Source organism: Salvelinus namaycush, chromosome 7, assembly GCF_016432855.1.
Source record: "Salvelinus namaycush isolate Seneca chromosome 7, SaNama_1.0, whole genome shotgun sequence".
Classification (NCBI taxonomy): domain Eukaryota; kingdom Metazoa; phylum Chordata; class Actinopteri; order Salmoniformes; family Salmonidae; genus Salvelinus; species Salvelinus namaycush.
Window position 1 is genome coordinate 3,579,863 of NC_052313.1, and position 12,474 is coordinate 3,592,336.

General features: G+C 45.0%; 1 protein-coding gene across 1 annotated transcript in view; it reads left to right on the forward strand.

The window, feature by feature from the left end:
• The first annotated feature begins 710 nt into the window (after positions 1-710).
• eya1 (EYA transcriptional coactivator and phosphatase 1) overlaps positions 711-12,474 on the forward strand; it is an 82,238-nt gene continuing 70,474 nt past the window's right edge. The window contains 1 exon segment of the mRNA XM_038996874.1: positions 711-999. The gene's annotated coding sequence lies outside the window, so the exon portion shown is untranslated.

Genomic DNA, 12,474 nt, shown 5'->3' on the forward strand with positions numbered 1-12,474 from the left:
TCTTACTCATTTACTACCTTACTGCCTTACTTCATTACTGCCTTTCTGCCTTGCTGCCCTGCTGCCTGCCTTACTGCCTTGCTACCTGTCTTACTACCTGTCTTACTGCCTGCTTACTACTTTACTGCCTGCCTTAATACCTTACTGCCTTATTGTCTTACTGCCAGCCCTAATGTTGTCTTACTTCCTGCCTTACTACCTTACTGCCTTATTGCCTTGTTGCCTGCCTTATCACCTTACTGCCTGTCTTACTGCCTTATTGCCTTATTGCCTGCCTTATCACCTTACTGCCTGTCTTACTGCCTTACTGCCTGACTGCCTTATTGCCTTGTTGCCTGCCTTATCACCTTACTGCCTGTCTTACTGCCTTATTGCCTTATTGCCTGCCTTATCACCTTACTGCCTGTCTTACTGCCTTATTGCCTTATTGCCTGCCTTATTGCCTTATTGCCTGCCTTATCACCTTACTGCCTGTCTTACTGCCTCACTGCCTGACTGCCTTGCTGTCTGCAACAACTTTCTGCTCTTTCAAACAGCTCTAACAGCAGTCTCTCCACTTCTCTCCGTGCTGTTTCTCCCTCTCTCCCCTCCACTCCCTCCCCTCACTGCTTTCCTCCCTCCCTCCCTCCCTCCTCCCTCCCTCCTTCCCTCTCTCTCTCTCTCTCTCTCTCTTTCCCTCTTCCTCAGACACTCTCTAGTCACTGCCTGAAGCAGTAATCGGACAACTGTCGTTCTCACTCTGACTCGGTCTCTTGTGATCCCAGCTAGTGTGTGTATCGGTGCTCCATGGGTTCTAACACTTAAAATGAAAAAGAAAAGGCTGTCTTGTAGCTGGTAATTTGTTGCGTTACAGGTTCTACCAACTCTTGAAGAACTCTCTCTTTTTGATGAAGTTTCTCTGTTGTTTCTGGACTGGACAGACTTGGCTGTAAGAAGATTATAACGAAACTTAAAGGAACGGGATACCAGCAAAAGTACAGGGATTCCACCATAATTGGAGTGAGTATGACTTTGTATTCTTAAAGCGGTATTCAATTTAATGCTATATCACTGTTTATCTGGTTAGTCTGATGCCTGTCTGCCTGCCTGCCTGCCTGCCTGTCACTGGGTCTGCTATATCAAGATGTTTTTTTTAAAACTTACTCTACTCTGCTCCTCAAGTAACTTAGTATTACGGGTATCATTGAAAACTGTAATAATTTAATTCATTGAGGCATTTAAAGCATTTTGTAATTAAATATTGATATATTGATGTATAATTTTGCGTTAAATAGTTTAAACACTGTGTTTTGAAGCAGAAAGATATCTCTGACTTAATGTTAGATCGTTTTAACACCGTGTTTTGAAGCAGAAAGATATCTCTGACTTAATGTTAGGTAGTTTAAACACCGTGTTTTGAAGCAGAAAGATATCTCTGACTTAATGTTAGATCGTTTTAACACCGTGTTTTGAGGCAGAAAGATATCTCTGACATAACAGCAGTTAATATATAATCTCGGGTGAATGACCACATGATATAGTTGTTATCTTGAAATTATTAATCCACTATCTCAAAATATCAAAATAACATATTTATTTCAAAAGCAATGTTTTATTAAATGTTATTTTAGAGCAATATTATTAAGATAACATACAACATTGAATGTGTCTTAAAATAACTGTAGCTCAATGATTACATCAAAATATAAAAACACGTTTGGAAGCTACATGAGTTGGACAAAATGTAAATTGCAACAAATGTTTTATTACATTAATATTAAAACACTAGTACTAATACATTATACTTTAACATATATGAAAATATATGACAATGTATAAACTGAATGTTTGAGAATTAAGTAATCTTAGGACTTAATGGTATATTCTTAATAATTAATAAAATGATAGACTTTTTTCAGAAAAAAATATTGCTCTTTAATTTTAAATGTATATGGAATATGGTTGCAATTTCACTGAACCTTATTTAACCCTGACTTGACTTCAAATTAATATTCCTATATATATATATATATATATATATATATATATATATATATATATATATTAACCGTGTTGCTTTTTCAGTCATGCACAAATCAACTTTCAATGTTATTTTGTTCAACAATGAACGCCAAAAAAAAACTAAAATTTGAATTCTTCAAACAAGAACAAATAAACAAGCAGGTGTATTAAAACAAATGAAATAAATAGCAAATGCAAAAGCACACACACAAAAAAAAAAAAAGAAGCTGTTTCCCGACATTACCAAGTCCGTATAGGATATCCGTGTCCTGAGCTCCCAGTTAAACATTTTCGATGCGTTAAACAACAGCAGCCCAGTTAAATCAGCTGACGTCTAATGACATCTGCTCTTGCTGCAGCCAGGAATGCCGTAAACTATTACTCCTTATAGCCCGAGCGTCTTACAGTCCTCCAGACTCACAGGACAACCGCTAACCCCGACACCACCAACCACGTCTTCTAGCCTAGCTATAACACAGAGGCCTGGTAAATACTGATCTATACTATACTATACTATACTGTACTATGTTATACTATACTATACTGCTTTTTAAAAATGTAACAGCGTTATATTATACAGAAGACACATTTCAGTCTTGTGTTGATCAATTAAGTATTATTTGTTCCTCTTGGCGTTTTAAACGACACGGTATTAGACTCTCTCTCTCTGTCTCGAGGTAAATGTGCCACAGTAAGGGGGTTGTACGGTGATGTGTGTATGACCGCAGACTGACGTTATGACTCAGTAATTATTATTCTCTGTGAGGCGTTTTTTTTCATCTCTCTCAAATGAAATGGTGCTTTCCCTTTTGATTTACTCACCTTTTAATGTTCTATGAAATGGTGCTTTCCCTTTTGATTTACTCACCGTTTAATGTTCTATGAAATGGTGCTTTCCCTTTTGATTTACTCACCTTTTAATGTTCTATCTGCGCCAAGTGCAACTGCCTACCTTGATGATTGTTGGAAAAATAAGACATTAAGTCTAGTCCTTAGATAAAAGAGTGACTAGATAGAACGTACAGGATATAACGAGGTAAGCAAGCAGGTCTCTCTCTCTCTCTCTCTCTACCTCTCTCTCTCTCTCTCTCTCTCTACCTCTCTCTCTCTACATCTCTCTCTATCTCTTTCTCTCTCTCTCTACCTCTTTCCCTCCCTCTCTCTACATCTCTCTCTCCCTCTCTCTCTCTCTCTCTACCTCTCTTCCTCTCTCTCTCTCTCTCTCTACCTCTCTCCCTATCTCTCTGTCCCTCTCTCTCTCCCCCCTCTCTCTCTACCTCTCTCCCTCTCTCTCTCTTTTTCTCTACCTCTCTCTCCCTTTCTCTCTCCCTCCCTCTCTCTCCCTCTCTCTCTCTCTCTCTCCCCCTCTCACAACCTCTGTCTTTCTCTCTCTGTGTAGACAAACATGACAGTGATCATGGCTGGCTTGTTGCATAAGGCAGGCAACCTGCTGCGACCCATTCACTCACACAATAGGCCTGTTTATCCAATGAAGGGACAATGAGAAGGCTGATTTGGGTGTTTACTGACTGTATTTGCTTTAATAAGGCATACTGGGACATTGCAAGGAGAGAACCAGGCATACTGGGACGCTGCAGGGAGAGGACCAGGCATACTGGGATGTTTCAGGGAGAGGACCAGGCATACTGGGATGTTTCAGGGAGAGAACCAGGCATACTGGGACGCTGTAGGGAGAGGACCAGGCAAACTGGGACGCTGCAGGAGGAGAACCAGGCATACTGGGACGCTGCAGGAGGAGAACCAGGCATACTGGGACGCTGTAGGGAGAGAACCAGGCATACTGGGACGCTGTAGGGAGAGAACCAGGCATACTGGGACGCTGCAGGGAGAGAACCAGGCATACTGGGACGCTGCAGGGAGAGAACCAGGCATACTGGGACGCTGTAGGTAGAGAACCAGGCATACTGGGACGCTGCAGGGAGAGAACCAGGCATACTGGGACGCTGCAGGGAGAGAACCAGGCATACTGGGACGCTGCAGGGAGAGAACCAGGCATACTGGGACGCTGCAGGGAGAGAACCAGGCATACTGGGACGCTGTAGGTAGAGAACCAGGCATACTGGGACGCTGCAGGAGGAGAACCAGGCATACTGGGACGCTGTAGGTAGAGAACCAGGCATACTGGGACACTGTAGGGAGAGAACCAGGCATACTGGGACGCTGTAGGGAGAGAACCAGGCATACTGGGACACTGTAGGGAGAGGACCAGGCATCAAACCCCTTATTGGTAGCCATCCTTCCTAGGCTGCAGTGTGCATCACATTATTAAATAGAGCGTTATTATCACGGTTGATAACTACTATATTTCTGTATTATATGTCGTTTTGAGGTGTGGACAGAAACGTCCAGCCCTATTCAGGGAGCCAGCTAGTAGTAGTAGTGGTAATGGTAGTCAGTGGCTGGACAGACATACCCAGCCGTATTCAGGGAGCCAGCTAGTAGTGGTAGTGGTAGTGGTAGTCAGTGGCTGGACAGACACACCCAGCCGTATTCAGGGAGCCAGCTAGTAGTAGTAGTGGTAGTGGTAGTCAGTGGCTGGACAGACACATCCAGCCCTATTCAGGGAGCCAGCTAGTAGTGGTAGTGGTAGTGGTAGTGGTAGTCAGTGGCTGGACAGAAACGTCCAGCCCTATTCAGGGAGCCAGCTAGTAGTGGTAGTGGTAGTGGTAGTGGTAGTCAGTGGCTGGACAGAAACGTCCAGCCCTATTCAGGGAGCCAGCTAGTAGTGGTAGTGGTAGTGGTAGTCAGTGGCTGGACAGAAACGTCCAGCCCTATTCAGGGAGCCAGCTAGTAGTGGTAGTGGTAGTGGTAGTGGTAGTCAGTGGCTGGACAGAAACGTCCAGCCCTATTCAGGGAGCCAGCTAGTAGTGGTCTTGTTTATTGTAGAAGCCTCACACGCGTGTGTGTGTGTGTGTGTGTGTGTGTGTGTGTGTGTGTGTGTGTGTGTGTGTGTGTGTGTGTGTGTGTGTGTGTGTGTGTGTGTGTGTGTGTGTGTGTGTGTGTGTGTGTGTGTGTGTGTGTGTGTGTGTGTGTGTCCGGGTCAATCTTCTTCTCTCAGAAATGGAAATTGAGGCCGGTGAAAGACACAGAGGTTTAATTGATACGGTTTGTGTGTGTGAGAGAGAGAGAGAGAGAGAGAGAGAGAGAGAGAGAGAGAGAGAGAGAGAGAGAGAGAGAGAGAGAGAGAGAGAGAGAGAATGGAATCCCAGGTTGTCTATTAAATGAGGGTTTCTTAACGCGCGGCTGTTTGGCATGGGGAAATGTGTCCTAAAGAGCAGGAAATGAGTCTCTGGGATCAGATGTTGACTGCTGTCTTCCCCCCCACCCCTCTCCTTCCCCCTCTTATCTAGCAGTAATACCCACTTAACGGTTTGTTTGTTGTTGTTTACCTTCTATTCCATTTTAAGGAAACTAACTTCTGAGCTGAAAGAGCAAACTGACTGTATTTGCTTTAATAAAGCAAACGTGGACGTTGCAGGGAGAGAACCAGGCATACTGGCATACTGGGGAAATGAGATACAGGAATTAGCGATGTGATTTATTTTTGGATTATGCGTCAGGATTATTATGTTTGTTTACAAATTCTTGAATCTTATTAATAAATGTATTATGTTTCCCTCCCTGACTTCTCTCTGTCATATTTTCTCTGGATTATATAATACTTAAAGTCAAATTTTAAAAGACATTTTTTGTTGTTGAATTCACATAACTTTTCTTTTCATTTTCTTTGCTCAAATGAAATAGGTTAATATAAAGCTATTGTTAATTAATTCAAAACTAAACGTTTGATTTAGGTCAAAATATTGGATCTTAGACTTTTTCTAGAATGCGTGTTTACATTGAGAGAAAGTGTTCCGAAACAGTATCGTTGGCCTTCCTTTCATGTGTGGTGCGGCGGCAAATAAGTGTTGTTTTTGCATCTCTCTCTGTCTATCTCACTATCTCATTTTCTACCTCTCTCCCTCTCTGACTCTCTCTCTCTCTCAATCTGTCTCTCAATCTCTCTCTCTCTCTCTCTGTCTGTCTCTGTCTCGCTCACTCTCTCTTGCTCTCTCTCTCTCTCTCTCTCTGTCAGTCTCTCAGTCTTTCTGTGGCAGCCACGGCCGTGCGGTAGGGAGGGTGTGATAAAATGTCTACCTTAAATCTTGTTTGATGGGCCCTCAAAGGGGGAACTGGCCTTCTGGAAATAATTAGGTGGGTTGAAGAGCATGGTATTAACAGGTTTAATGTAGCTATTCAGTGGATTGTTGCACGGAGCAGTGTGTCAGATCCAGCAAAACGAGACAAAGTGACACATCTGTTAGAAATTATACCTTTTAATTACAGATAAGTACAAATTCCTAAATGTATCTTGCTATGTGCTTCCACACGTTAGTGTATATATATTTAATTTGTGTGTTAAAGCTGACCATTATCGGTACATCTTTAACATATAGGCATGTTTTTGATTCATGAACATTTTTTAAATAATATGTTAATTTACCTTTCTGGCATAAGCTTTCATTCTATACTTAGATTAATGTTTAATTATACATTTTAATATTTTACTTGGTGACAATAATTACTTGAAAATAAGTAATTTTAATGAAATGAACTACATAGGGGCGGCAGGTAGCCTAGCGGTTAGAGCGTTGGGCCAGTAACCGTAAAGGTTGCCAGGTCAAATCCCCGAGCTGACAAGGTGAAAATCTGTCGTTCTGCTCCTGAACAAGGCAGTTAACCCACTGCTCCCAGGCCGTCATTGTAAATAAGAATCTGTTCTTAACTGACTTGCCTAGTTAAATATTAAATAAAAGGTAAAAAACAAAAATCAACAAAGGACCTAAACTACACAAGCACTGTTTACATTTGATGTTGATGAGGTTAAATTGCTTAAATTTCATCCCTTTCCTTCTCTCAGTTAGAAACACAGAGAGGTCTGTGTGTTTTTTTTAAAAACATGACCAGTGTGGTGTTTGTTGGCGATGCAGTGGGTCTCTTTGGCCACGCAGACACACAGAGAGATACTAGTGGAAGCAGACACACAGAGAGATACTAGTGGAAGCAGACACACAGAGAGATACTAGTGGAAGCAGACACACAGAGAGATACTAGTGAAGCAGACACACAGAGAGATACTAGTGAAGCAGACACACAGAGAGATACTAGTGGAAGCAGACACACAGAGAGATACTAGTGAAGCAGACACACAGAGAGATACTAGTGAAGCAGACACACAGAGAGATACTAGTGGAAGCAGACACACAGAGAGATACTAGTGAAGCAGACACACAGAGAGATACTAGTGGAAGCAGACACACAGAGAGATACTAGTGGAAGCAGACACACAGAGAGATACTAGTGAAGCAGACACACAGAGAGATACTAGTGGAAGCAGACACACAGAGAGATACTAGTGAAGCAGACACACAGAGAGATACTAGTGAAGCAGACACACAGAGAGATACTAGTGGAAGCAGACACACAGAGAGATACTAGTGAAGCAGACACACAGAGAGATACTAGTGGAAGCAGACACACAGAGAGATGCTAGTGGAAGCAGACACACAGAGAGATGCTAGTGGAAGCAGACACACAGAGAGATACTAGTGGAAGCAGACACACAGAGAGATGCTAGTGGAAGCAGACACACAGAGAGATGCTAGTGGAAGCAGACACACAGAGAGATGCTAGTGAAGTGTATCGTTTTTTGTAAACTGTCTCTAATCCCAGACCACATCTGTATTCAATTGTTGTGTGTATCTACATTCTTCTCCATTGGAGATATTTGTCCTGGTCAACCATGAACCACGCAGACCGAACTGAGAGTCTTAAGAGGATCACTTGTTTTAAACTTATTCTGATTGAAGCGTTGTTTCATGGGTTTTTCATAGTCTGTCAAATTCAAAGAAATATACACTCTGTGCCCTATAAAATTAAATGTGTACAATTCCTTTGTAAAAAAAAATAATCTATTGATCCTTTTTTAACAAAACTAATAGCACAATTGCAGATGGACCTAATTGTATTTTCTGTGATGAATTATTTTACCTAAAATATGTAAATATTACTAAACCTACATGTGTTTTTGTTACACCTTGAACAGTCTAATTAATCTCTATCTAGTAGCAACAAATCAAAACCAAATGATATAAATACTACAAGCCTCGTTGAATCCTGGTACTAGAATAAGCACTGGTACATTCTCCCACTAGAAAACCCAAGTAAAAACCATCACGTTCCAATAATACATGCTGGCATTCATTCACTCAGTGTGTCTCTGAGTATCTGCTGCGTCCGTCGAGGTGGATCAGTCAGACAGACAGCCTGCATGTTGCTGATGCTGATCAATGTGAAGACCCTGGTTAGCCTTCTGGTTAGCCCCCTGGTTAGCTCTCTGGTTAGCTCTCTGGTTAGCCCTCTGGTTAGCCCTCTGGTTAGCCCTCTGGTTAGCCTTCTGGTTAGCCCTCTGGTTAGCCCTCTGGTTAGCCTTCTGGTTAGCCCTCTGGTTAGCCCTCTGGTTAGCCCTCTGGTTACCTCTCTGGTTAGCTCTCTGGTTAGCCCTCTGGTTAGCCCTCTGGTTAGCCTTCTGGTTAGCCCTCTGGTTAGCCCTCTGGTTAACCCTCTGGTTAGCCCTCTGGTTAGCCTTCTGGTTAGCCCTCTGGTTAGCCCTCTGGTTAGCCCCCTGGTTAGCCCTCTGGTTAGCCCCCTGTTTAGCCTTCTGGTTAGCCCTCTGGTTAGCCCTCTGGTTAGCCCTCTGGTTAGCTCTCTGGTTAGCCCTCTGGTTAGCTCTCTGGTTCTGTTCTCTAGGGTAGCTGTAACTGTGTTCTGTTCTCTAGGGTAGCTGTGTTCTGTTCTCTAGGGTAGCTGTAACTGTGTTCTGTTCTCTAGGGTAGCTGTGTTCTGTTCTAGAGGGTAGCTGTAACTGTGTTCTGTTCTCTAGGGTAGCTTACCTGGCCAAAATCACCTGGTGGCAGTACTCTGGATGGTCTATATCACCTGCAGTACACTGGATGGTCTATATCACCTGCAGTAGACTGGATGGTCTATATCACCTGCAGTAGACTGGAGTGTCTATATCACCTGCAGTAGACTGGATGGCCTATATCACCTGCAGTAGACTGGATGGTCTATATCACCTGCAGTAGGATGGAGGGTCTATATCACCTGCAGTAGGATGGAGGATCTACATCACCTGGTGGTAGTAGGGTGGAGGGTCTATATCAACTGGTGGTAGTAGCCTGGAGGGTCTATATCACCTGGTGGTAGTAGCCTGGAGGGTCTATATCACCTGGTGGTAGTAGCCTGGAGGGTCTATATCACCTGGTGGTAGTAGCCTGGAGGGTCTATATCACCTGGTGGTAGTAGGGTGGAGGGTCTATGTCACCTGGTGGAAGTAGGCTGGACGGTCTATATCACCTAGTGGTAGTAGCTTGGAGGGTCTATATCACCTGGTGGTAGTAGCCTGGATGGTCTATATCACCTGGTGGTAGTAGCTTGGAGGGTCTATATCACCTGGTGGTAGTAGCCTGGAGGGTCTATATCACCTGGTGGTAGTAGCCTGGAGGGTCTATATCAACTGGTGGTAGTAGCCTGGAGGGTCTATATCACCTGCAGTATCCTGGAGGGTCTATATCACCTGGTGGAAGTAGCTTGGATGGTCTATATCACCTGCAGTATCCTGGATGGTCTATATCACCTGGTGGCAGTAGGCTGGATGGTCTGTATGACCTGCAGTAGCCTTGAGGGTCAATATTACCTGGTGGCATTAGGCTGGATGGTCTATATCACCTGGTGGAAGTAGCCTGGAGGGTCTATATCACCTGGTGGTAGTAGCTTGGATGGTCTATATCACCTGCAGTAGGCTGGATGGTCTATATCACCTGCAGTATCCTGGATGATCTATATCACCTGGTGGTAGTAGGCTGGATGGTCTGTATGACCTGCAGTAGCCTTGAGGGTCTATATTACCTGGTGGCATGAGCCTGGATGGTCTATATCACCTGGTGGAAGTAGCCTGGAGGGACTATATCACCTGCAGTAGGCTGGAGGGTCTATATCACCTGCAGTACGCTGGAGGATCTACATCACCTGGTGGTAGTAGGGTGGAGGGTCTATATCACCTGGTGGTAGTAGCCTGGAGGGTCTATATCACCTGGTGGTAGTAGGCTGGAGGGTCTATATCACCTGGTGGTAGTAGCCTGGAGGGTCTATATCACCTGGTGGTGGTAGGCTAGAGGGTCTGTATCACCTGGTGGTAGTAGCCTGGAGGGTCTATATCACCTGGTAGTAGTAGGGTGGAGGGTCTATATCACCTGGTGGTAGTAGCCTGGAGGGTCTATATCACCTGGTAGTAGTAGGGTGGAGGGTCTATATCACCTGGTGGAAGTAGGCTGGATGGTCTATATCACCTGCAGTAGGCTGGATGGTCTATATCACCTGCAGTAGGCTGGATGGTCTGTATCACCTGTAGTAGCCTGGAGGGTCTATATCACCTGGTGGTAGTAGCCTGGAGGGTCTATATCACTGGGTGTTAGTAGCCTGGAGGGTCTATATCACCTGGTGGTTGTAGCCTGGAGGGTCTATATCACTGGGTGTTAGTAGCCTGGAGGGTCTATATCACCTGGTGGTGGTAGGCTAGAGGGTCTGTATCACCTGGTGGTAGTAGCCTGGAGGGTCTATATCACCTGGTAGTAGTAGGGTGGAGGGTCTATATCACCTGGTGGTAGTAGCCTGGAGGGTCTATATCACCTGGTAGTAGTAGGGTGGAGGGTCTATATCACCTGCAGTAGGCTGGATGGTCTATATCACCTGCAGTAGGCTGGATGGTCTGTATCACCTGTAGTAGCCTGGAGGGTCTATATCACCTGGTGGTAGTAGCCTGGAGGGTCTATATCACTGGGTGTTAGTAGCCTGGAGGGTCTATATCACCTGGTGGTTGTAGCCTGGAGGGTCTATATCACCTGGTGGTAGTAGGGTGGAGGGTCTATGTCACCTGGTGGAAGTAGGCTGGATGGTCTATATCCCCTGGTGGTAGTAGCTTGGATGGTCTATATCACCTGCAGTAGGCTGGATGGTCTATATCACCTGCAGTATCCTGGATGGTCTATATCACCTGGTGGCAGTAGGTTGGATGGTCTGTATGACCTGCAGTAGCCTTGAGGGTCTATATTACCTGGTGGCATTAGGCTGGATGGTCTATATCACCTGGTGGAAGTAGCCTGGAGGGACTATATCACCTGCAGTAGGCTGGAGGGTCTATATCACCTGCAGTACGCTGGAGGATCTACATCACCTGGTGGCATTAGGCTGGATGGTCTATATCACCTGGTGGTAGTAGAGTGGAGGGTCTACATCACCTGGTGGTAGTAGCTTGGATGGTCTATATCACCTGGTGGAAGTAGCCTGGAGGGACTATATCACCTGCAGTAGGCTGGAGGGTCTATATCACCTGCAGTACGCTGGAGGATCTACATCACCTGGTGGTAGTAGGGTGGAGGGTCTACATCACCTGGTGGTAGTAGGCTGGATGGTCTATATCACCTGCAGTATCCTGGAGGGTCTATTTCACCTGCAGTACCCTGGAGGGTCTACATCACCTGGTGGTAGTAGCCTGGAGGGTCTATATCACCTGGTGGTAGGATGGAGGGTCTATATCACCTGTAGTAGCCTGGAGGGTCTATATCACCTGGTGGTAGGATGGATGGTCTATATCACCTGTAGTAGCCTGGAGGGTCTATATCACCTGGTGGTAAGATGGAGGGTCTATATCACCTGCAGTAGGATGGAGGGTCTATATCACCTGCAGTAGGATGGAGGGTCTATATCACCTGCAGTAGGATGGAGGGTCTATATCACCTGCAGTAGGATGGAGGGTCTATATTACCTGCAGTAGGATGGAGGGTCTATATCACCTGCAGTAGGATGGAGGGTCTATATCACCTGCAGTAGGATGGAGGGTCTTTATCACCTGCAGTAGGATGGAGGGTCTATATTACCTGCAGTAGGATGGAGGGTCTGTATCACCTGCAGTAGGATGGAGGGTCTTTATTACCTGGTAGCAGTAGGATGGATGGTCTATATCACCTGCAGTAGGATGGAGGGTCTATATCACCTGCAGTAGGATGGAGGGTCTATATTACCTGCAGTAGGATGGAGGGTCTATATCACCTGGTGGCAGTAGGATGGAGGGTCTATATCGCCTGCAGTAGGATTTAGGGTCTATATCACCTATAGACCACGCCGCAAATTGGAGTGTTTTATTTTCACCTCCTCCTCCTCCTCCTCCTCCTCCTACTCCTCCACATGTTGTGCAGTGTTATTGAGGATTAGAGGGGTAGTTATCCATGGTGGTGGTGGTGTTATTGAGGATTAGAGGTGTAGTTATCCATGGTGGTGGTGGTGTTATTGAGGGTTAGAGGGGTAGTTATCCATGGTGGTGGTGGTGTTATTGAGGGTTAGAGGGGTAGTTAT